The 21,560-nt window shown below is 45.6% G+C and overlaps 1 protein-coding gene across 1 annotated transcript in view; it reads right to left on the reverse strand.

Annotated features, from left to right (window-relative positions):
* Positions 1 to 21,560, reverse strand: part of SHLD1 (shieldin complex subunit 1) — an 85,870-nt gene that overhangs the window by 50,801 nt on the left and 13,509 nt on the right. The window contains exon 6 of the mRNA XM_049800796.1: positions 163 to 404. The gene's annotated coding sequence lies outside the window, so the exon portion shown is untranslated. The remainder of the gene's footprint in view (positions 1 to 162; positions 405 to 21,560) is intronic.

The following is a 21,560-nucleotide window of genomic DNA, read 5'->3' on the forward strand; positions in this document are numbered from 1 at the left end:
CTGATAGCCTCTGCTGCGTCAAACCTCGACCAGGAAATGTGTTTTAAGATGCCTATGTAACTCAGTGTGTGGAGCAAACCACAGGCCCATAAAACCCAAATCCTGTTTCCCACTCTCTACCACTATCTCATTATTTTCAGTGAGCAACCAGGACAAACATACTTGCAGGGAAAAACTGGATTTTCCTCCAGGCCACCCTTGACTGCTGGCACTGTGCTGCTACCAGGAATTTCACAAACGCATGCCACCGGTCCCATGGAAGCATGACAGGTCAATGGTGTGCCGTGGGGCATGCAATGGGCAGGTGCGAGACACTGGCCTTACCGGCTGCCCTGCTCAACTGGTTCTGGAGGGTGCAGGAGAGGGGGTTCTTCTTCTCTCAGCCTTGTTTCTTGCCCCCTTTCCTGCAGGCAGAGACATGTGTTACTTCAATAAAGGCTCCCTTGGCAGCGAAGGGAAACAAGAGCAACATAGAGCAGCCCCCCCAAAAGCCAGAACCCCCTGCAGCCTTGCCATGGCTGCTGCCTCTGCCCCGCCCCCCCTCGCCGCTTTCTGAGGAGAAAAGCAGGCTGCAGTACCCCACGGAGAGCAAAATATAAGAAGAAAGCCAAAAGCATGCCAGGGCTGCCCCGGGCCCGGCCATACGCCCACAGCCGCCCCTCCCCGCTGTTGGACTGGAGATGACGGGCCCGGACAGGGCCCTCCCGCTCCGACACCGCCGGCCGCCATGTCGACAACGGGCGAAGTGAAGCGGGGAGAGCCATCTTGGCTGCGGGCAGGCGCGGCCGGAGGGGCTGCGGGCACGGCGCTGGGGGGTGGGATTGGGGGGATGGCGAAGCCCACGCTGACACGGACCCGGACAGCAACGGCAGACGAGGCCCCTCGGAAGCCGGCGAGAGCGTCTCCGCGGGCTGGGGGCAGCTGGGCCTGGGCCCCCGCGGGGCTGTGGGCGGGCTTTGTGCGGGGAGAAATATGGCGCGGGGGGTGGGGGGAATATCAAAGCTGTTTCCGGTCAGATTTTCCTCAAAGCACATTTAACTTGGTTTTAATTCTCTGAATTCAGAGGGGTGAGGTTTTGGTGCCACCACCCCTCACCTAGGCAAGGCGAGGCAGCAGCAGCGCGGCTGCCTGCGGCACCACCCCATGCCTGCACACAGGTTTTGTCTTGGCCTGCTCAGGACTTGGTCGTTTTACACCGCTACTGTATGAGCCCCTGTATGACCCAAGGCACAGCCCTGAAAAGCTCTGAGCAGTGGTGGAGCACAGGGCTGTGTTGGGTCTGCAGGGTGGAAACTTCATAGCGGGGCCAGTAGAAAAACCAAACACAGTTCTCACTAGGGATGTAAGCAGGTGGGTAGGCTGTGAGTCTTCTTCCTAGGGCTGACAGAGCTCATCTACAATAATTTTGTATGGAGGTCAAGGAAATGTGAGGCCAGTCATCAGCTGCTGCTTGCCAAGGGTGTCCACGCTCTCCCACATGGCATGGAGGAATTTAAGAGGCAGCATGGTGGAAGTGTTGCAAACCCTGCTGGGAAATAGGATACAAACCATGCTGGATTTGGGGCATACACATCACTTCGGCACATGCCATGACGGCCACGACAGGTGTGGTGACAAGGACCCCAGCAGCACTCGGGGGAGCAACACAGACATCCCAACCCTCTTAACAGTGGTGCAGTGAGTGCTCCCAGACACATGCCAGATGCTTTCCCAGCAAAGAGAATATATTGCAGTGCTGCCTGACAGAGTGTGTGTGGCACAGCCAGACATCCTAAGACACTGCCACTGGCGGAGGTCAGGGAGCACCCCTTTTTATTGTGTGGGCAGGCAGGCAGGGAGGAATGCTGCTGGCCAGCCTGCCGGGGAGAAGTGCTGCCAGGGGAGAGCTGGCTATGCTTCTTGGCACATGTGCCACCAGGGAGACTGGGAAGGAGCTGGTATTTTTTTCCAAGAGCCTTTGGACTGTGAAGTTACTGGTGGTAAACTGATGTGTTTAGAAGGAAGTCGTTAAAAGGAAGAAAATAAATTCGAAGTCCTCTGGCTGCCAAGAGGGCTTTGTTTTTCTCCCAGGTGAGCTGGCTCAAGCTGGGGAAGGTTCCCACAGGGAGAGCCTTTGAGTCTGCTTTTCAGGCACAGCAGCTGTGACTCTGCCCTGCACTTACAGCCTCCCTCAAGCCAGGCCTAGGCTTTTGGGGTCACCACACAAGTAGAGATGCAAACCTAGCCACCTCCTGGGCTGTAACTAAACCCAGACACTACTCTAGTGCCAGGCTACCACTTGCCATTCACTCTCTGTCCGCAAGAACTACCCATTCCTCAGGGCTGGAGCTGAGCTGGGGAATGCAAAACATAAGTGGACCTGCTTTATTTAGCTATGGAAGCACATGCAATATTGCAGCATCCAGAAATTGGACATTTCTGTGATTTTACCCCACTGGATCATCCCAAGTCTTTGCCATTAGAAAAACTCTGGCAGTGGGGAACACTGCTGGTAGGTACTGCTGGCTCCTGGAAAAGCAAGGAGCTCCAGCAATCAGAACTGACAAGGAAGCCATAGTGCTTATTAACAAACATCTCCAGCTTACCAGTTTCCATTTGTCATGTTAGGTGGACAACCAATCTTTGAACTTACTTTCATTTCCCTCCTCTCCCTGACCAGAAGGGAGAGGTCCTGTGCCTTCCTGACAGAGCAGTGCACTCCCCTGGTCCTCCTGCCATTGTAATCTACACTCTTTACCTTTATTCCTTATGGACTGCATTATCAGCAAAAAGATTACATTTGCCTACAGTATTTAGGGCAAGTCTGTAAGTGCGTACTATGCTCCTTTTTTTATCAGTGTGTTAATGTTAGCACATAATAAAACTACACCAGCAGACATGTGTGAAGTTGGTTGAAGCGGAAGGTACACGAAAGCCAGGAAACACAGAATTAAACCCCACACTTGACATTTACCAAAGGTCACACTACTGAGAGTTACACATGGAGAAAAGGAAATACATTTTCTGACTACTGCAGCTCTGTTGCAATGCGAGTTTTCAGAGTGTTGACAGTCTCAAGGCCAGAGTCTTAAGAAGCTGTATGGTTTCATGTCATTAAAGCTAATATGTATCTGCTGACTTACCATTTTCAAAACTTAATGCATAACATGAAGAAAACAAGTCTGTCGTCATAAACAGCAGAACTAGCAAGTTTATGTCTTTTCAGTCCTTTCCCACTGTCACATCACAAGGGAGCTACTCTGTCTACTCGCTTCCTTCTTTCACAATAGCTAAAAGTGAATTTAGTACAATGAAAACAGAGTAACAGCTGAATAGCTTCTATTCAGCAGGAAGTGCCCAGGGCAGAAGGGGTGATAAGGAGACACAAACAAGGTTGATTTTCTCACTGTTGAATTATACAAAGATTGTTCTGTTGTTTAATAGAAATGATTAAACCAAACTTTGTAGTTTGCATACTTAAGTGTTTTGAGTTCACTTCCTCACAATGAACTAGCCCCTTCTTCTCAAAACTGAAAGCGAGAAAGAGTATCAGTATATTTAAATCTATTCTTTGCATGTGTTTTTACTTCCCAGCTCTAAAGACTGTTACTAAAACGGATGGAGAATCAGGCTGTACTGAATTCCCATTCTGAAGTTTCCCTAAGCCCTGCAGACAGTGCTTTACTGGCCTCTGCTCTGGAAAAGCCTCTTGCAGTTACCCAGGAATGAGTGTTTTTAGGCTTCAGGCAAGCCAATATGAGAAACAGCTCTTCGAACCCATGAAATGAGAAACTCCAACTTGGCAACTCATCTCCACTCCTTCCAGACTAGTGAGGTTTGCTGGTGGTACTGCAGATAGCAAAGGGCAGTGGAAGGCTGGAAGAAAAGCTCTTTTCCACCCCCACCCCCTGTAAAAGGCAAGACACCTGGCATTCTCAAGTAACTTTTTGCATGATCATCATCCCTTCACCTCTAGCTGTGTCCTTTGTGTGCACACCATAATACAGCATGGAAAGCGCAGCTCAGCTGCAGAGACAAAAGATATAAAAGCTTCATTATGACAGCAGACACACAAGGAGCATCTCCAAGCTCCCTGGTCTATGTGTATTATCCATCCTGATTCCTACCAAGGCCAGACCTGGGTTAGCATACTTCCGGGAATATACTTGCTTACCTGGAAAAAAACCCCAAATCGTACCTGTGCAACTGCCCCCCAAAAAGGGTTTGGTTGCCCTAAAACTCATTGATTTATGTGTTAGCTGTTCAGATGAAGGGTATTACTAGTCCCTCCACATTTGCCACAGTTAAGTTTCTAGGATCACATAAAAAGACATAGTGTGTTTCATGTTTTGCCACATCAAAGGCAGTCATTCAAACCAGCAAACCTCCTTCTACAGGGTCAGTTCCACTTAAACTGAAAAAACCCTCCTTGTCATTACTATCTCCAACCAGTGATACCTGCAGGGCTAATGCCTTGCAGAGTTTGGACTGAACTATCACAGAGCACTTACTGCTGATTCAGGTTCCTGGTTAACACTAAGGTCAACGTATAAGCTATCTTACTTGTCCTTCTCATGCATAGTCAAGTAGGCATCTGCCAAGTTACCCCAACCCCATAAAATGTACTCTGGTAACTGTAGTTCTCTTCAAGACAGGTTAAGGTTACAAACAGCAAGCAGTTGTCTACATTACAAAAAGTGGGTCAGCCAGGCATCTGTAAAATTCTTGGCCTCCTCTTCCCTGCCTGTAAGACAAGTAATGCTTTTTGCTTCCTCCTTCAGTAACTAGGAGTTTAAGCCTTTTGCTTGCTGCAGTCAACACCCTAAAATACGGGAGGTTTCAAAGACAAAATGTTATTTCTGCTGTACCACATACCAGTAAATTGACTTCTTTTTTTTTTTCCCCTCCTGTGAATCTGTTGCAGTGGGTCTGCCAGCAGTATCTGACTTTTTAAGGTGCCACTTCTAAACTCAGCATGAAATCATGGTAGCCAGTTCATGTATTAATACTATGTCTTGGAATTTTGTGATTTCAGGAGAAACTCGCTCTCTCTTCAAAAAGTAGTTTTCTGTGGCAAAGGATTGAAAATGTGAATGTTGGGGATATTCCAGTACAAGCAGGAGCCAAATTTTTTTTCTTACAATCCTGTACCAAATCCTGACTCTCTCGTTTGAAAGCCTTTGCTGGAATGGGCACAGAAGCGTGGCTCCTACCTCTCTGATTGATATCACCTCTCTTCTTTTTTGGGCTACCCCCTTTGCATCTGCTGCTGCTTGAATCCACTTTGAAGGAAAGTTTTTTAGGATGCTAACACTATTATTCTTGTTCTGCTTAAGCTTTTAGCACAGTAGATGCAGATGTAGGGCTCTGTGGGGCCTCATGTCCTCCCTACAAAGAGCCCTTCTACGTCACCATTCACTAACCATAAAACAAAAGCATTATGTGATCAAGGATAGACATGAAGCACACTAACTTAGCTCTCATCTTGCACCTAAGCACAACTTGGGTCTGTCTTAACTAGCATTGTATTTCCTTCTTCCAGACTTCCCCTCTTGCAATGTCTCTCTATTTAAGTCTCCACACCCATGTGCTTCACTTGCATTCCTGCTACCCACTGATTTTGTACATCCTAATTGCTCTGCCTGTGCCTGTGACACAGCTGCTGCCCGATGGCAATCCTGCACTTTGCAGCTGTGATGAAGGAAGCACATAGAAATAGCAGAGATATTTGGAGTAACAGGGCAGGTTTTATGGAGGCTCATCTCCCAGTCTCCCTTTGGGGCAAAATAACCCTTTAAGCATTGGTTTATCCTCTGCTGTTTATCCCCTTTCATTCTTATTTCTCCCCTATGAACCGTCTCTTCAGCTTCTAAGTCACCATACACACCAGCCAGCAACTGGACTCCTTTAATTCTGGCAGGGAGTGTGTGTCTGAGTTTCCAGTTCTTGTACTCCTAGGATCTGGATGGAAATTGTTACAGCTGGACCTACATATGTCTATATACACATAAATATCCACCAAGGATTTGTCATATTCTCATACTGCTGGGCCTTTAGGGAATTTCCAAAAGATGCTTCCAGCCTTGCTTGAAGTAAATAGTCCCAGGAGAACAGGAAATAAAGTCTGGCTTCTTGTCTGGATTTTCCAGTGCCTGATATAGTACAGAGGTCCAGCAAAAGTATCAACTGTAGTATTCATGTACTTCTCTCCACTAGTATTCCTCCAGTGCTAAAAGGGGGCTCCAGTCCTGCCAGTGGGGTTATGATGAATGAAGTGAAACTGAAGGCCAGAGAGCATGGAGTGCTGGAATAAAATCACCCTCTGCTCACACACATTATCTGCTCCCCCAGCAGTTCTCTCCACTGTATTGCTTCATAGAGCTTCTAACTAGTTTTTGCAGTTGTCAGCATATCATTTGACCTTAACTGAGTTCTCATTCATAAGGCATAGGATTGACAATGGCTTTGGTATTAATTTTACACATCAATTCTAGGAGAGCATTTTTATAACTTAAAATGGAGGCTCCATTCTGATTGCATTCAGTGTATCTTGATTTGAGACAACAGCCTTACTACCTGCCCCATACATTATGGTGGGGTGGGTTGGGGCTTTGGGGGGGGGGGGGGGGTTTGGAGTAGTTACACTTTTTCCCATAATTTCTTTTTATGACATTATGGCTGCTAAAATCTGGCCCTCTGCTAAGGTCTGTTTAAGAAATACCCTCTTCTAGTGCCTGCACACTGGCCGAGTCACAGCTAAAGGACTAAAGCCCATCAAAAGCCAGGTGTGTATCAGTGCCCCTATGTGAAAAGCACACTGTTGAGCTCTAACTCTCTGCAGAGATGCGCTGCTGACGGGGGGGGGGGGGGGGGGGGAGGGGGGGCTAGAAAATGCTCAGAGCTGTTGGCTTCCAGCTCTTCTCCAGTACTCCACCTGGGCAGGGCAGGGCTCTTTCTAAGCTGTGAAATGATCACAAAGTCCTGCTGGTTTCCCTGGGAGGCCTAGCAGTTATGCCAGGGGGAAAGGAAAGGCTTCTCTTTGCCGCTACCTTTTTGCTTTGGGCTATTCAGCAGTAAGAGAGTGGCTTGGGGCCTTCCTCTTCTAAGCTGTCAGTAGAGTAGAAGTGCAATGAAAATTGTCCCCCCAGCCTGGAGATCAAGAGGGAAGCAAAGCTAAACCTGGCAGAGTGCTACATTAATGCATAAACTGATATTCCCCTCAGTCTGTGGCAGCCTTCAGCTTGCTTGTGAGTGTTCACATGAGCTACCTTGTTCCAGTGTCACCAACACTGAGAACATGCTATCATGCAATAAATCCACACGACCACCTCAGGAACACCAAGCTATCACACTCACCTCCAGCTTCAACCCTCACAGCTCCAAAAACCTGCACTACTACTGTAAGATTTAAGCCAACAATGTTTTTTGTTTAAAGAGATAGGAGTCTTGTTGCTGGCTTTAGGCTAGTATTTCTGATGTCCTTCTAGTTGCATTTATTCATGGCCTCCAATTAGTATAGAGAGCCCATCCTGTAATACCTTTTAGAGCAGGAAGAGCCATGCAGCTTCCAGGGCTGGCACATACCCACTGCTGTTCAGCCTGCTTTTCCACTCCCAGTGCTGACACAGCTTGGGAGAAGGAAGACGAAAGCTTTGGACTTGGGCTGATGCAGGAGAACCCCACAAAGACCTCTCCCTGCTGGAGCACAATTTCATACAGCGTGTTCCTGAGTCAGCTGGAGATGGCCTTGAATTCCTTGGGTAAAAGCATCGGACTAAGACTGCCTTAGGCCCTGCATATGAACAGCTACAGAAGAGGCCCTGCCCTCTGGCCTAAGGCTTATATATTGCCTAAAAGTAAAGATACATTGCAGATAGAGCGCTGTTCTTTGTCCTTAGTCTCCAGACGTAAGCTCCTTAACTACTTTTCAGGAGAGCTCCTTTCCTAATCTGTTATTTTTAGATTAGCTATTTTTAAGAGATTGCTTGATGCCTACTTATTTGGAGGTTTTTGATGCTCACATTTCTCAGTACTGAACCCTCTGTTTTATTTGCAGTTACATTGCACCAGTTTATATTCTACTGACTGGATCAGTGACAGAATTTGGCCTAAGCAGGCATGGGAAGAGACCTCTAATTAAAAAAATCAAATTAATAAAAAAAAAAAAAAAAGAAAAAGAAAAATCAAAGCTGTAGTGGCTCAGTCACTGGCTTACATTATTCTGGGAACTGAGCTGATTCCCCAGGTGGAGACCTCTTTTCCAAGGGTGATGTGATCTGCAAGTCCTGGCCTCTCAGCACTGTTTAAACCAGGGTGCAGTAGATAGAATTTGGCACATACCTCAGGGCTACATTACACTGACAGACAGGCAGATATTCCTCTCGTACTTTCAACTGTGACTTCAAACTTTCAACTTTTCCTCCTGAAAAGCGAGGGGGGGGGGGGGGGGAGGCAGGGAGAACCCTTTATTCCCCCACAAAGAATCCGAGTTTGCTGATGGAGTCTACCAACTGCAGTTGGACTAGCATCACCACCTCCTCAGCATCACACAAGCCACTCACGCTGACTTTCTGTCCTGTCCCCACTGCCAGTTTCCACTCACCCCCAACTCAGATGGATGGACTTACAAGGCCCTGCAAGGGGCTCCCTGGCTCTGCACAGCCTTGCGTCTGCACAGGCACCTCTTCTGCACCGTGGCCAAGCTCATGCAGCAATGGCTTGGATGAAGTGTGGCTAACTGCAGTGTTCTGCTCCTCAGCCTGGGGAATTTCTGCACCCCTTCTTTATACAAAAGAGGAAGCAGAAATCTGCCCAGACATGGATACCATTGTGGTTTTAGTAAGGGATCACCTGATTGGGCATGAAGGAGTTTGTCGCTCTTCATTCACCGCAGGAGGGCATCTCAAGTGCTCTGTTACATAGGCTTGCATGTTTTGCTGAGGCTTTCCATTAGCTGTCACCAAGTCCCTGATCCCAAGACAGCAACAGGCCCGATGTTTATTAATGTGTTACTTTTTTTTTTCTTCCCAGTCTTGGAGGAAAAAATGTCAGAGCCATGAGCACAGCCAGAAACTTGAGAAGCCTGAGCTTGCTGTGGCTCTCTGCTTTCACCAGGTCTTCAAAACCAAGGGAGGGCAGCTCCAGGACCTGGCAAGCCACAGTCCTCTCCAATAATAAACAGAGGGTCTGGGGTGTTTGTGTTAGAGGCATCAGAAACAGCTGGGAAGTAGGATATGTCTGTCTGCTACTCAGCTACCTGAGCAAAGCAAATCCCTGTGTATTCATGAAATACTGTCTTGGCTTGTTGTTACAAGCCCACAAAACCCTATCAGGCTGTTACTACCAATTTTTCCTCCAAATGGAGACAACCATGCTGGATCCCAAGTGCTCAGATTCACAGAAATCTCCCTTCTAGGTGGGGAAAACAGTAACCTTCTGCCTTTTCTGCACCACAGTTCTGCCTGGAAGTTATACAGAGACCAAACCATGCTGCCAGTCACGTGGCTTTGCACTGCGAGGCTTTTGTACTGGAACCCAGAAGATCAAAGTCAAATGTTTCCAAGTCTCATGATGACTGGGCTGAGAAGAAAAGCTGAATTTTTGGAATGCAGACATTCTGGAGGAAAATTTGCAGCTTTTCAAGTGGCTATTAGAGTAGATGAATTTCTATGTATAATTCATATATATATATATTCAACCTGACAAAGTAAGCTTAGCAGCTTTTCACTAATCATCTCAAGGAAAAACAGCATACAGTAGGGCTTCTGATGCATGATCACAGCATCAGTGATGAATCTCTGTAAGAAAAACACTATTCCCCAGCTACACGAAAAAGAAAACCAAAAAGGCTTGGTTATACACCAGAAGCTCCAGCTAGTCCTGTTCTTCTGACCCAAATTACTCATGGCTCAGCATCAGAGGGCAGGTGCTGCTCATTGCAATTTTTGCTGCAACTGTGAAAGATTCAAGCCAAGAGTTCATTCCAAATAGCAGCACCGGTATGGGCAAGCAAGCCAAGAGATCTGTAATGTAATTTTGCAGACCAACAAGGAACTAACTTAAGAGACTGAAGTAACTGCACTTAGGCCTCCAAAACACTGCTGAAGCTTGTATTTAAATTGAGCATACGGTTTTCATACTTCTAATGCAAAAAGCAAGGGCTGGAATGGTTTCTATACAGTATCCATTTTTACTTTTGTATGTGGTTTCTTCTTACTAGAGCTAACGTACCTTTCTTTCTTCATTTATCCTATGGTGGGAAGTACTTGTTTGCTTCTCCAGCTGGAGTTTTGATACACACACAGCAACTCAAGTCGCTTGAAGCCAGGAGAAGTCAACCAGTTCCTACTTTGGCCACATAAAAGTCTGTGACTTTCTTTCCAGTGTCACAATGTTCAGGAAACAAGCCAGCCCCCCCAGCCTAGTGCATTAAGTGGTTGTACCTACTATGGCAAAACTGTCACAGCCAAACCATGCAGGTCTGTACCTTAGAAGTGCCAAGCAGGTATTTTAACCTCCATTTGACCTTTTAAATCAGAAATTAGGGCAGTGGTATGTTTAACATTTTAGTGGGATCTGTCACAGAGTCTAAAAAACAGCTGCTCTCTGGAACAGCCATTCCACCTACCAGTACTGTATTGCTGTAAATCAGTCACTTTAGGTAACCAGGACTGTTCACTTGGTAGGTACCACAAGGGGACATGCGGCTAGGCACCAGAACTGGGTCTCCACAGAGCTATAATTTCCATGACTCGCATTATTTAATAGCAACTCACCATCAGGGGAAGCTGGAGTTACTAAATAACAGCAATTTCCCATAGACTGGAAAGAAATCTTGTCATTTTAGAGCACAGCATGTTTCATTTTACAGAATTTAAAACAGCTATGTGATTCTTGCAAGACCATTGCTCTGGCAATACATGCATCCTCCCTTCCTCCATCTCCCCCCTCCCTTCCAGTGCCCATCCACCCATTTTTGAGGAAGAGGATAGCACTGGCAAAGCAGGCTTTGTTTCCTTTACAATATCCTCATTATTCTTTTAGAAAATCCTTTCATTTCTTGGATAAATTAAGAAAATAATTAGATACTTAGGGTAACAAAAGTGCAAAACCATAGGAACCTGAGAAAGTCCGGGGGCATGGTGCGGGGAGAGAAATTTGATATCATGAAAGTACTCATGCAGATTTTTGGGTTTACATGAAAGGAATTCCACCTTCCACTTCCCTCATAAACATCATGTCTCATGATGCTTCCCTCCCACTCTTAAACTCTGCATTGGCATTTGCTTCGCAGTTCCCTGGCACTAATACAAGTTTCCATAGCAAAGGATGTTAAATGAGACTGTAATCACAAAGTCAAAGAACTACTGAGGACTAAAAGGCAACTAAACAGACATGAAGCAGCACAAAAATGCAAAATATCCTTGGAATATCCCTGCTGGGAACTCCCTGTTAACATTGAGAGATGGTGGGAAAAATATTCCCTTCAGAAATCCTGCCCTACGTAGAGCATACAGAAGTCTGTGAGCCACAGTTAAAAATGCCAGAGTAGATCTGAAGTCCAAACTGTGACTGGATCAGAAGACATGCTCTGTATCTACATAAATATCAAATCCATCTAAAATCTTGTGACAACTTACCATAATGGGATAAAACTTAAAAATCTATTGAGACTTTCCCTGCAGAGCTTTAAGTGGAACACTGAAACTATTGGCCATCAGAGCTAGAGCTGGCATGATTCATGGGCTACAGTATAAAGAAGGCTTCAGAAACAAATGAAAGCTCTATTTACAACTCTTAATGCCCCTTAAAAGGGCTTCTGTGTAAGAGACCCCCACCTATATTAGTAGGAGCACATCACTCAAAGCAAACTTTAACCCTAATGGCAGCAGAAAGAAGATATTCCTTCCACAGGAAGGTAACACAGTGGTGTCTCCTTGAGTGCCCAAGTAATTTTCAATCAAAACTGGCAAGGGGGAGGGAAAAAAAAAATTACTTTTAAAATTTTTTAAGCAAGTAGCAGGTCTAATGCTTCTTAGTGGGTGGGATCTCCCATCACTGAGAGCTACTGTGAAGTTTATAAGGGTGTATATACATCCCCTCCATGTGTATTGCAATACCAGGGCTGGTGCTAGTCTCTGTGCCATTCATGCTTAGCACAGAAGGGAAATCTGAGTCATAAGGAGTTAAAGGTCTAAAGAGACCATGGGGATGGTCCCAGTGGGAAAGCCATCCCAGTTTTAAACAGGGGTAGTGGTAACAAGAGATGCTGGCAGAAGGCTGTACCCCCACATTTGTCTCCAGCAGCTCCAGCATCAGGTCCAAGCCCAGGATTACATGAAATTGCTGCATTCATGGCTGCATCTCAGCCCCCTCCATTATGGTCCCTGGGCTGTTGGGTGCCATTTGGCTGACACCAAAACCAGCAGCCTCACTTTGTTCCTTGCACTCACTGCAGTGTTCCCGAAGCCCCTTGGTTGAGCCAATTCAGTGTGCAGGACCACCAGCCCAACTTTTCTCCCTCCACAGCAAGTAATTTTTGTGCCAGCTAAGCCAGCTCACTGTGGAGCACTAGAGGTGGCACACAGGGTTAGAGGGGCTGTACCACCAGCTTTGGAGGAAGAAGCTGTTTGGCACTGGGAAACCGTTTGATAACCTTCAGCATCTTGCAGGACCTCACCCTTCAATGCAGCAATGATGCCTCTAAACACTCGCCAGCCAAGTGCTCTTGCTGGGCCATTGCTGGTGAGCAACCCCCCAGGGGCTAAGGCCCTGCAGTCCTGCTTACACCCTGTAGTCCTGCTTGCACCCTGCATTTACCATGGCTCAGGATATCCATGCTACATGACCTGCAGGAAAGTGGATCATAAAGACTGCTGAAGGCAACGAAAAACCCCCAGACTAAACACCTTGGGTTCAATGGCAACAGCCAAATCTTTAAGAGTTGGGCTGCTGAACCATCACATGTAGGGCAAACCCTAGGGCAGGGAACAGAGCACAGCCAAATCTGCCTCTTCTGCCCTAAAATGGCCAGGACTGCATGCTGAAGCAGCACAGACAGGTTCAAACCAGGGCTATCTGACCCTGGTGACAAGCAGTGATGCGCGCTCCAGAAGATACACAGCTGCATCAGGCCAAGAAGTAAGCAAAGGATGGACTTGCACAGTCCAAAAGCTGGTGCCAGCAAACCTCTTGCACTGAAGTCTGTGAATTGATCGCAATAGCTGCCCAAATTTGCCCTTCTTACCTGGGGTATGATCAGAGGGACAAAAATTCACCATGCAGAGATTGCTCCATGTTCCTGTCATCTAGTGCTACCTTTCAGCAGGAAAAACATTACCTCATTCAGGACAAGCATGGATACTAATTCATTAATTTGAGACTTCTAAGTGCTAATGGTACATTTAGGTGCCCCTGATCAAGTGGAGTACAGACAATTTTTACATTAGCACTAATAACAGTTACCAATCCAGTTCCCTTGTATAACTACAAGATGCAGGATTCATCCAAATTTTCCCCTTGAAAATAGATTTTGTGTTTTGTAAGCCTTTAAAATTACAGATAAGGTTCCATCTTCCCAAAACCAAGGACTAGCATACAACTGCCTCCCAGTAACACGTTGCCTCCTCAGTGCTCCAATTCCTTCCTCAAAGGCCTAGCACTCTTTAAATTAAGCTACAACATGTGCCCCCCCTACGCCCCCCAAAGTAAAATGACTTACTGTTTACATGGTCTCTCACCCATTAAGCTTTTAGGTTGTACATGCTGTTTTATTTCAAATATGATTCAAGACAGTAATTTTACTTGCCTGACAAGAAATTACTGACCACTGATTCATTATACTGAACGACAAAGAGACTAGCAATCCATAATGATAGAACAGCTATTTTTTAAAACACATTTAAATACAATTTTTAGACAAAATTAAGCCCAGAATAGGCTCTAGATAACATACCACATACCTCCAGGGCTGGTATTCCATTTCTGGAGGTAATACAACTTCTGAATTATCGCCGTCATTAGCTTTGACCAGCTACAGAAGTTAATATGTTACATATCAGCATAAACTTTAAGCAAGTACACATGCATAGGTACTGGACAGACTTGGATAAGATATGGACAGGGAGGATAAGGATTGTACGATCACTTTAAATCAAGACTTGGACTTTCACATTGATTTTTTACTAGCACAGAAAGTCAGGTTCACTAGACACGATGCTCTTCAGCTCTTTCTGCCCCCTTCCCCCCATGACAGCATCAGAAGTGGGCAAATATCTTGTCTGTCTGCTCGTAGCTCTAGTGCATCCCATGCTGCAAGGGGGTTTTCAGAGCACAGACCTGTCCTTGCAGCTGCCCCATGTCTAGAGAAAGGCCAGAAGGGTTGCTTGCTGGTGGAACAGCATGCGAGCTGCCTGGGAGCCAGTTAGTATCTGCTGCCATTTGGGTTCTTCCTCCCACTACATGGGCTTGTCAGACTTGGCAGTCACAAACCCACAGGCTCCACCCTAGGTCTTCCCACAACACATGCCAACAGGCAAGATTGTCATCCTATGAGTATTTGATTGGAAGGGACCTCTGGAAGTCTCTATTCCAACCTCCTGCTTAGAAGAAAATGATGGCCAGTGCTAAAGCAGGTCAGCTGCAGCTTTGTCTAGCAGATATTTGAACCCCCTCCAAGGATGGAGGTTCCCCCCAAGCCCTCTGGTGATCTGTCCCGGGGCTGCACACCTTCCCATATGGACTTTTTTCCCCAGCATCCAACCTGAACCTCCCAAGCCACAATTTGTGACCTTTGCTTCCTGTTACACCCTCTGCCACCATCAAGAAGAGTTTGGCTCTGTCATCTTTTCAGCTGCCCTTCAAGAGGCTGGAGGCTACTATTACATTGTCCTTTTGCCTCCTGGTCATGCCAGCACTTTGTTGCTGGCACCAATGATGGGACATTCTTCACAAAAAAGGTCACCAACAACATCCTGCTGGATGCTTGTGAGCACTTGGCACCTTTCAGCTGGAGCTGCCAGTATTTGCAAACAAGCCATGTAGCATCCATGCAAGTGGGTGTCTGTAGAAAGAGCCAAGCAATCACGTGTCTTGAGTCAGGGTGCCAAGGGCAAGATCCTCTGCCAGGAATCTCTTAGCAGCTGCCTATTCAGTTCCCCTGCATCTCTCATGGAGTGGAGGGGAGGGAGTATTTCTTTGATCTAAGAGGTTCATCAAGCATCACCATGTAAACAAAAAATACAGAACCTGTAATAAAGACAAGAATCATTACTGAAAGATGTCTCTTTCCAGGACCAGGCATATTCACTGAAATCTCATGCAAGAACATGCCAAAGGAGACCGCTGTGCAGCCAAGCCCAAACAAGCATCATGGGGCAAAGGTCCAGTGTTTGGGAAGTACTTGTGGAAGAAGCGGAAAGGGCATTGCTCCCTATGTGGGCATGGACACCACCACTCAATACTCCCCAGTTTTAGTGACAAGAGCTCATGGGGTGCCCTTCTCAAGACGGGAGGAGGAGTATGCAAAGTGTGCAGGCAGGAACCAGGAGCAGAGATAGGATGTGCAAGGTAGGACATCAGCAGCCCTATGGAGAAGAGGTCTCAGCAGCATGCTCACCTACCTGGCAGGTGAGAGGTGTCTTGTTCTGAAGGCGGTTGCCATGGCAAAATTGTCCTCAAAAAGTGAATGTGCCCAACAAGACCATGTCTTGGTTTCCTTAGTGCAGACACAGCACCTCCTCTGAGGGCAGCCAACAGCTATCAGAACAACTAGGATTGCCTTTTAGACATGGCTGGGGCACGTTGACCTACATGATTTCTAATTCTGCTTAGTGTGCACAGCCTCAAGTAGAAGGGATCAGCAGGGGCCTCCAAAAGGCCAGGCCCTCTTCTCCTGTGCCTCCAGAGGCCAGGAAGAAGGAACTGATGGAAACAAAACATGCCCCAAGAGATGCAAGACAGGGGTCTTGCAGTACAGCAGAGCAAAGGCTAGAAGCCCCTCACGCCAAGGCTACCACAGGCATACAGCACAGCTTTGGTCTTCAGCCACCCCTGGTGCAGAAGAGTGAAGGGGACCAGAAGCAGGCATCAATTCAGGAAGCCTCTCAATTCTTCAGGGAAGAAACGGAGGAAAACTAGATAAAATGGTAGAATATTCAATACAGCAAGGGGAAAGGGAACAGCAACAATATTTAAAATAAGAGTAAAATAGATAACTAAAGATGGGCAGCCTACCTTCCCTGCCACCCTGGACTCAGCACCTAAGTCCTTCAGGCTCTTCTATGATAGCCATTGGTCCCTTATTCAGGACAAAATCCCAGCAGCAAGAAGCCAAAGCCTCCCCCAAGCCCAAGGCTATTTACAAACACTGATCAACTCCTTAAGAGAGCTGAATGTGGCTCCCACTGCTCTTGTAGGAACCCGCCTCCACTACCTTAATCAGGTGCTAAAAGCAGGGCCACAATTCATTAACCCTTTCCAGCCGTGGTGTTCTTTGAATGCCAACTGGACAACATGCCTTATTTACATGTTCATACAGAAAAAGGAGAAAAGAGATTATTTGGCGTATCCTCAACACAAAGGGGTTTTAATAGGGTTCTGAAAGGTCTAAACATATTCCTCACCTAGGACTAAACTGCATTTTAGGGAGAAGTCAGAACCCAAGGGTGTGTAATTCCTGCCTCTCAGGAAGGAGTCACCTCAGGCTTCCAACAAAACATTAGGCTGTGATTTGCAAAGAAGTAATTTTATGTTTTTTTGTGAAGTGACCTAGAAAAGGCTGTGAGGCTCCACTAGTAGAGTGTTTAAGCCACTGCTTATCTATGGAGTGACCTAAACAAGGTGATGCTTAGCTGCCAGATAGCATTTGCTTCAGTGATTTGCAGTGATTCAAACAGAGCTGCTTGCCTGGTGAATCAACATTTCACAAAATTTGGGTACAGGGTCTGACTCCCAACCACCTTGATGAAGCTGTTTATGAAAAGGAAAAGATTCTTACAAGACTGTAGTTAACCCGATACGCTAATTTTAAAATTAGGTCTTTCTGTGCCCTTCCAACTGCAATAATCCCAACTGCACTTTGCCAGCTGAGAGGAAGATGACGTAATGCTGAGGAATGGGCAAAGGATGGGGTGGTTTGACTCTGCACTACTGTGACCTTGGTAATTTCATGTCCTTGTGCCTCAGACTCCTACTTGTGAAATAGGAGTGAACTAACACCTCCTTTCTCCCACAGTGTGGTTTTTCTGCCTGTTCAGATGGCTAACTTTTCAAGACAGGGGCAGTGCCAAGCAAATGAAGAATAATAAGGCAATAATCAATGATGTCCTGCATTCATTGGCATCAGTTTGCAAAAGTGATTGCAGGGTGGTTATAAATAGCTGTGGGCCCAAGACAAGAACCACAGAGGGCCTCATTTTCAGACATGAGGAGAAATCTTCTTTTATATAAAGAATGTACAGATGATCAGTAAGATATATCATCTTTTACTTCCAAAACAAACAAAAAGATTAAATAAAATCCTCAAGTGTCTTATTTTCAGTAATGGGAAAATAAATCAAAGCAGAAGTTATTAATCTGAGACACATATGATTAAAACAGATCTGGGAAGAACAAAAGGAAGAAACCAAGAGATAGTTATAATCTCATTAAAGACATAATGAGTTATCATCGGGATGCTTCTGTAAACCCAGCACATTTTCCACGAGGTGCAAAATACTGTCCCCCCAGGAGTACAGCTCTTACAAGTAACACTGAGCAAAGGTATTGAGCTCTGCTCCCATGTGCTGGACACTGGCTTGGTTCCACTACTTGGTTCAGCCAGACTGGTGTTACTCAGATCTGCCTCCTGGCTAAGCAGTGCCCCGAGCTGAGCTCAGCTATAAACCAGGTGCTTGGTTTGAGCAAGAAGGGCTTTTTCCTCTTCTAACTCAGGTGTGTTCATGAAGAAGGAACTATGTTTGCCTTGGAAATTACTTCCTTATTTCTTGTGTGTTCACTAATTCCTTCTAGGTTGCTAATTTAAGTTCTGTGGATCACATGGGAGGACTCATTATATGACCGGTAATATGGATGCTAAAAAATCTGTAACTGGTTGATTTCAACTTTCCCCCCAATTTCCACTTAAGCAACACTTTAAACTAGGTCAGAGCATTAATTAACTTTTGTATGAAGTCTCTCCTCAGCCCATCCTGCCTCCCATTGGCTAGTTAATTAAAATCAGCACCAATATTAGGCTGCTATTTTGCAGCAAAAAAAAAAAAAAAAAGAAATTGCTAATAATTATCCTTTGGGGGAATTAATTAATTATAGGTTACTGTGTCTTAATGCTTAGCTGTTCTCCTGTAGCTAAAAGCCAGAATCCTTTCTGTCCTGCTTGGGTTTCCTGAAGGTAACTGGGTCACAGGAACACATGCCTTGGCTTCACCCTTTGCTGTACTTCAGCTTGACAAATCTTTGTTGAAGATAATCTCCTTAAAACAGAGGCTAGTTTTTTCCAGCTTTCTTGTTGGCAACTGGCTCCCTGAGCACTTAGAAGGACATAGCTGACTTGGAAAAGTTTGAGTTCATGCTTGCAATGAGCTGGGCTTTGCATTCATGGAGCAGTAGGGGAGATTCATCTATCACTCCTTGAAATGCCAACAGTGTAGGCTCCTGGGTCCATGTAAGCTGAGCGGATTTTCAGTCATTGGAGGGCAACAAGCATGTCTGACTTGCTGCTTATTACATCCTAAGGGAAACACCTAAACAATTCGGAATAACCCTGTTTGAGAAATCTTTTCTCCTCCCTTGATGAGGAGGGGAGGGTAAAGGAGATGCATGGCTGTAGATGGATTTTATGTGCAGTGGAATAAGCCCTACCCTTAAGAGCACCCCTTTCTTCCTGGGTAAAATGATGTTTGTGCCCTATGTTGTCCCTGGGAGAAGCATGGCAAGATCATTGCCTGCCTAAGGGTCCTTTTGCCTGTGAGGTATAAAATATCTACATGGCTTCAAGAAACTGTAGCTGATGTTCTTGGTCAAGGAAACAGTCATGGCTTCCCTGAATACACAAAAGGACAATATTTATAATTAGTGGCTTGACCTGCACTGACCTGGGTCTGGCAGCTCCAATTCTCTTCCTAAAGTTGGCCAGCCAAGCTGCCACTCCTCCCTTGCTCTGCAAGGATGAGAAAAAAATCAGCTGGCAGCTATTTCTCAGGGACAGAGAGACCATGCTTTTTGAAGTCACCCATCGTGACAAGAAAATCTATTTATAAATATAGCTGCCTTTGTTTTGTATGGTGGGAACACAAAAAAATCTGTGGCTGAGATTATGTCTGTGGGCTTAAATTTGGCATCTGAACCCTTTCCACAGCTTTGAAAAAATCTAAGAAAATACAAGATCTTACCACAATTTTAGATGTTAACTGCCTGCAGCTGAACTCCAAAGATGTGTAGACAGACAAGAGCAAACAAAGGGTTTGATGTTTGTTGGTTTTGTCTTGATTTTTCCCCCTCTGTGCAAATTCTAGCCTCTTCAGCCTCTATCTTCATCTATTTCCTTGTCCATTGTGTGTATCTGACTTCCAGCCCAGGTAACTACCTATGCAAATAACCAAATGAGCTGATTGTTTGCTGGGAAAAGGTATCTGCTATAGCTATGGTTTCTTTCACTTTGGGAATTGTGCAGGCTACTCTGGGAACTGTATCAGAAAGCAGTTACTTCCAGCAACACAGTCCCATGGCAAGGCTTGTACAAGGCAGCACAAATTTTTGATGCTGGTTCTGGTCCATGTCAGAAGCAGAGGGAGTTTTGCCAGTGAGCCCAATGGGAACAGGACTGAGGTTGTGATGAAAAACAAGCAGAATTGTTTAATTCACCATGAGATTTTGAGCATTCCTCAAAGTGGTCTTTCCCAAGTTTGCAGTCTTTCACCAGCAGTCCTGCTTGGGGCAAGAGGATCATATGATGTTTTTTTAAAACCTATCCCTAACTCATTTTTGTTATCTGGCAGACAACATTTCAGACATTTTCTTGATCAGCTTCCAGAAACCAAGGCATGGTTTTGCATGAGGATTGCTGGCCACCCACTGCAGGCTCCCCTGCAGGTGTGCCCTGTCACTCACAAGCATTATCACACCAAGTTAACACCCACCAGACCTTGCAAGTGTTGACTCAGGAACTTCTATGCAGCAATACTTAGGCAAGAATCTGCTTCCTGTTTTGGAATAGGTCTGTGCCACTGGCAAAAAAGTGATGATGTTGACTAGTTCTTTAAAAGTGTGCCAATAAAAGCTCACTTATTTCCTGACTGGTGAATTTAAAAGGTGACAAAGCTATTTCATGCTTTGGATGTATAAGGGAGAACCGAAGAGTTCAAACAAGATAACTGCCAAGGTAGTAAACTTAAAAACACTATGGTAAGCAGATAGACTGAACTGGGGATTCAAAGGACAGATGTATTGGAGGTTCTCCCCTAGCTGGCTATCAGCACAGTTTCCCTGCAGCTGAAGGAAGTTGCCCACGTTGCACCAGAAAATTCCTTGAGTCCTAGAATCAAGCACCATTTTCTCAGTTTTTCATGTATACCTGTTACTGGCAGTATCCAGAGGAATATGCCTTTATGCAGCAACTCTGGGACTGACCACCACAAATCTGCAATCAAATCCTACATTTTTGTCCTTGCTAAGCCTTTCCCACAGGTAAATGAAGTCTGAATGCTATTCTTCTTCCTCATTCCTCCTCCTCCTCTCTACAGAAAGTTGCTGCCAGTTTTTATGACAGGTTGTATAAATACAATCTTCTTAAGCAGAGAGGAGATTGTATTTATAAATTGTATTTTAAAAGAGCAGTCCCTTAGGAAAATCCATGGCATTGCTGCAGAGCAAAGATCTACTTGGAGTTAAAGTGCTCTGTATTAGGAGTTAAACCCACCTGGGCCATTAGATAGTGGTATGTCTTCACAGAGGCTGTCTGTAAGTCTCTGCAGAGACACCCATCTGCCTGCCTGTCACATCACTGGAGACATCACTGCCTACAACTCATATCCTGGTTGCTTTTCTTAAGCCTACAGAGCACTGTGGCCAGGACGTTGCTCTCAATTGCTGGCCCAGCACAGCTGGAGCCATGGACCACAAGTGCTGGATTCAAGTTCTGAGAGTTCTAGCAGGGTTTTAATGAGATTTACTGAGCTTTCTGGGGTCTAAAAGCTGCCTAAGTTGCCATGTCAGCTTTCTTTTTACCTTTCAACGTTTGTGTACCTTTCTTGGAGAAGCAGGTTGTTTTGTTTGTCTACATCCTTGCTCTGGAGGAGCAGAGGCATCCAAGGGGTGCAAGGGGCCTGACTGTGGTGTGAAAAGAGTAAAAATACAATGAAAAGAGGGAAACTACTATTAAAGTCCATAAAAGTATGCTCCTCTATGGTGCCATCACAGCAAAAAATATGCATGTTTAATATTGAGAGGAAGAGGCATGATGTGCACTTCTGCTCCTCCTTAAAGTGGTATTGAGTATATATGCTGTGATGCAGCTCTGGGATTTAAAATTATCTCATCTTGCTCCTGGGTAAAAAGCAGAACACATTCCCCTGGTGAATCAGGCA

The sequence above is a fragment of the Accipiter gentilis genome, chromosome 5 (assembly GCF_929443795.1).
Source record: "Accipiter gentilis chromosome 5, bAccGen1.1, whole genome shotgun sequence".
NCBI lineage: Eukaryota > Metazoa > Chordata > Aves > Accipitriformes > Accipitridae > Astur > Astur gentilis.